Source organism: Bactrocera oleae, chromosome 3, assembly GCF_042242935.1.
Source record: "Bactrocera oleae isolate idBacOlea1 chromosome 3, idBacOlea1, whole genome shotgun sequence".
NCBI classification, from domain to species: domain Eukaryota; kingdom Metazoa; phylum Arthropoda; class Insecta; order Diptera; family Tephritidae; genus Bactrocera; species Bactrocera oleae.
The window spans coordinates 32,460,924-32,465,617 of NC_091537.1; the positions used below are offsets into that span (position 1 = coordinate 32,460,924).

The 4,694-nt window shown below is 45.2% G+C and overlaps 1 long non-coding RNA gene across 1 annotated transcript; it reads left to right on the plus strand.

Annotated features, from left to right (window-relative positions):
• Positions 1–204: 204 nt before the first annotated feature.
• On the plus strand, positions 205–4,048 carry LOC138855977 (uncharacterized). Its single transcript, XR_011395119.1, has 2 exons — positions 205–1,945; positions 2,006–4,048. It is a non-coding gene; the product is annotated as an uncharacterized lncRNA (long non-coding RNA).
• The last annotated feature ends 646 nt before the right edge of the window (positions 4,049–4,694 follow it).

Here is a 4,694-nt window from a genome sequence, read left to right on the forward strand (position 1 = left end):
TGCGTGCATTGCGTGTGATGGATATCCCCATATCTCAGTGGGATGCTGTACCGTTAGCTGTACCAATAGTGGTGGCAAAGCTTCCATCGGTAACTAAGAGAGATTGGTGTATGAGGTGCTCCACTACAGAAATTCCACAGTTAGAAGACCTATTGAAATTTCTAGAGAGACGTGCTCATAGCCTTGTTACTGAACCACCGTCAGCAATGACCAGTGAGGGCCCATGTGGCTACCACGGAGGCAGCTCTGTGTGCTCATTGCGGGTTAGCGCATCGAATCGCCAGGTGTCCTACATTATTGGCTCTTAGTATCGAGCAGCGATTTGAAGCCCTTAAGAAAATGCAGATGTGTTACAACTGTTTACGTACAGGTCATTCTTATCGACAGTGTCCATCTAGTAGCTGTCGAAATTGTGGACGTAAGCATAACACGATCCTATGCCGAAACAAGTCCATCAACACGTCAACGTTTGCTTCTACGACTACGGCAGCCGCAGGCAATGAGGTACCTGCGGAGGTGCCGACAACCACAACGGCATGACTAGCCGCACCTGCGAGGCCCCTCGCTGCCAATCCAAAGCCGATAACCCTTTTAGCAACAGCGCGTGTATATGCAGTTGGAGAAGCATCGGTGCAGCGAGTGGCACGAGTTCTATGCGATCCCGGATCACAGGTTAGCTTTGTGACGGATCGTCTAGCGAATTGTTTGCAGCTATATCGACCGAAATGTGATGTGAGGGTAGAAGGCGTAGGTGCTACCATCAATACTCGAGTGAAAGGCAGCGTTACGTTCACTCTGAGATCAACAACAACTAACTTTGAAATGCGAATTGATGCTTTGGTTTTATCGTCCATTACTTCTCCAACTCCAGCAGTAAAGATTGACATAAACCAATGGCCATATTTGAGAGACATAGATTTGCCGGACAACCGTTTCGGTACGGACGTGTGGGGGCGACTCATTGAAGGTAAAGTCATCGGTGGAGGACCAGACGAACCTTTTGCCCAGCGTACCCGCTTTGGATGGGTGGTGTTTGGCCCAACAGCAGTGACCCTTCCTGCAAAGGAATCATTGCTCACCCTAACCACTTCGCTAGACAGGGAGGACCACCGGTTGGAGGAACTGGTGTCCAAATTTTGGCAAATGGAGGAAATAGCAGTGGTTGACGATCTGCCAGAGAATAAATGTGCGCAGATCTTCGAGACCACTCATAGCCGTACCTTAGACGGCCGTTATATCGTACACTTACCTTTGCGACGAAAAGCAACGGAACTAGGTGACTCTTACGCACTGGAATTACGGCAATTTCATAGACTGGAGCGTCACATGGTTGCGGATCCAGTCCTTAGGGAAAACTACATTTCATTTATGAGGGAGTATGCAGCACTCGGACACATGGAACTAGTACAACCATCATGCGGTCACAACGAAGTTTCGCGTGGTGTTCAACGCTTCGGCACCTACCAGCACTGGAATCTCACTGAACGATGTTCAACTGGTAGGTCCGACCCTACAGGATTCGCTGAGTAGTATACTTTTACGTTTTCGGCGCTATCGAGTGGCGATAACTGCGGACATAGAGAAGATGTTCAGGCAAGTATTGGTTGCATCTGAACATCGCGACTATCAACGAATTATATGGCGAGAAACTCCTGCCGACGAGATCCAGGTGTATCGCCTGAAGACCATCACATATGGCATGGCATGCAGTCCTTACAATGCAGTACGAGCCCTACAACAATGTGCTTATGATAATTCAGCTGTGGTTCCCGAAAGACAACAAGGGACGCGGGCTCGAGCTGCGATATTAACCTCGTTTTATGTTGACGACTCCTTAACGAGTTGTGAAAGCGTTACCGAAGCAGTGGAGCTGGCTAAGAACGTGGACGCCATCTTATCTGCGGGACAGTTCACTCTAAGAAAATGGAACTCGAACGATAGTCAGGTAATGATTCGTTTATCTAATGAGCCGTCACTTTCTAATTATGTCTTCCATGCTGGTGAGGCTTCCGTTTTGGGCTTAAGATGGGACGCACTGGAGGATCAGTTATTCTTTCGCGTCGATTTATGTCAAAGAGTAGAAATTCCAACGAAGCGCTGTGTACTCAGCGAGGTGGCACGACTCTTGGATTCTTATCGCCTGTTATCGTAACAGGGAAAATATTCATTCAGCGACTATGGTCTGCGGGTCTATCCTGGAACTCACCGTTACCTGATGATCTTTGCCGCGAATGGCTGAAGTATCGGTCACAGCTTCCGGAACTCAATCAAATTCGTATCGAACGGTGGATGGGAATGATTCCACGCGTTCAGACATCATTTCATGGGTTTTGCGAAGCCAGTTCACATGCTTATGCAGCAGTTATTTACGCGAAGACGTCGAACACAAACGGTTCGATGCGTTTCACACTTCTAACGGCACGTACCAAGGTGGCACCACTTAAAGTCGCTACCATTCCACGCCTGGAACTTGCGGCAGCGCTGCTTCTTGCCGAGACATTCCAGAACTTGCGAGATTCTTTGGGATTAGTTGACGTTCCCTACTATCTGTGGTCGGACTCAGCAATCGTATTGTGTTGGCTCAGGAAGGATCCAGCAACACTTAAACCATTTATATCAAATCGGGTTCGTAGAATACAGGAGCTGACATCCCCCGCCCGATGGCATCACATTCGTTCGGCTCATAACCCAGCTGATTGTGCCAGTAGAGGTATCACACCCGCCGAGCTATTAGTATATCCCCTTTGGTGGCATGGACCTAAAGAGGCAGAGATGATGTATGGGGACAGTAGTGATGTTCCTCTCAGCAAGGATGAGTCAAATGTCTTTCTCGCCGAATCCGAAATACAACCAAATTTATTGTACTCATTTCACATCCGTTGTATACTCGTCGTCCAAACGGACACGCTATTTTGTTAACTGAACGGTTCAGTAGTATCACTCGATTGTTGGGTACATTAGCCATTATACTGCGCTGGTTAAGAAGGCGTCGACACTTTCGTCAACCGGTGATCGTTGCTCAGGAGTTGGAAGACGCATTATACACTATAATCCGTTTAGAGCAAGAGGAACATTTTGCAAATGAAATTCGACAATTGACGTCTAGTTCAGGTTTGTCATCTTCCAGTCGGATAATACCTTTAAACCCATTTCTAAACAAGAACCAAATCCTCCGTGTGGGGGGACGCATCCACCAGGCCGAACTAGGGCATGATCAGCGATTCCCGATTATTTTGCCAAAGTCTACGCCGTTGGTCAAGCTTTTACTAAATCAGGCGCATGAGATTACACTGCACGGAGGCACGCAACTCATGCTGAACACTCTTCGTCAACGCTTCTGGATTCTGAGTGCCAGGCAAGCAGTCAAGAGTTTCATCCATAACTGCGCAGTATGCCGCCGTCATAGAGGGGAAGTCCTGAAGCAACAAATGGCTTCCTTACCCGGGCAGAGGATCAGAGCAGCAAGGCCGTTCATATCATCTGGTGTCAATTACTGTGGACCTTTTACGCTACGCATCGGAACGAAACGCTCTCGAACGCACATCAAGACGTACCTCGCAATATTCGTATGCATGGTTACCAAGGCCGTGCACATTGAGGTGGTTGATGACCTATCGGCACAGGCCTTTCTAGATACTTTTACTCGTTTCGTCAGCCGTCACGTTGAGAACCGCTAAACTATGTCTATTGATAGAGAAAGAAGAATTCGAGTCGACCGACTCGACCGGGCAGGATGTTTAGGATTATTTACATTAGTTTAAGATTATTTTCTGATAATGTCAACTCTAATCTGGCAATACTGTCTTATCTAAGCTTTATATACGTCATCTCTCTTTTATCATTCATTTGTCTTTGTAATTATCTTTGTTTACGCATACTTAAAGTTACGGTATTTTAAATTCCGTTGAACTCCTATAAATGTCAGAGGACTTGTATGTACGACTCTCTTCTCTGATTGTAACTTGGTGCTGATTGTATTCGTCTCTGGTTTGGTGTCAAGCCAACCGGTCACAATCGTTAAAATCCCAATAAAGCATTGAGAACTCTACCTGCTGGTAATTTAATTATTTAAAATATAGTAAAATATACAACAAAAACATTTTCATTCATGAACGCAGGCGTACTTTTAACAAGCAACCTCGCTTCATTCATAAAAACAGATATTAGAATGTTATCAGTTTTGCATGTTTTCATAAAATTTCGCAAAATAATATTCATATCAATAAATATGATTGCATATACGCGTATAAAAATATAAGCCAAAAGAGTAACATGCGGCTGTAAAATCAACGCAAGTCTCTGAGCATAATTTTTATTCAATGCTCAGCTCTGTTCACTCGTCACTGTTAAAATTTCTCCTTCCGAGCCGACTGTGGTGAAACGCGCTCATCGCATTTTGTTAGGTTTTGACAATTCACACGCTGGTCCGTAGTTGGACCTTCTATATATTTTACGTTCTCTGGTTCGTATTTGTTTGTCAAACAAATTTGAGTCTATCGCTTCTTCCTTGCACATTTCTCTGATGTTAGTCAGAAAGTAGTTAAGCAATATTTCTTGCACATGGTTTTTATAATTTCATAATTGGTAATGTCAATTAGTAAGTTTGGTGCTATCGCAAAGATACAATAGGGAAAGTGGGAAAGAATGTCATCCTTAAAGTGGAATATTAACTCTTCATCTATTCTTAGCGCGTT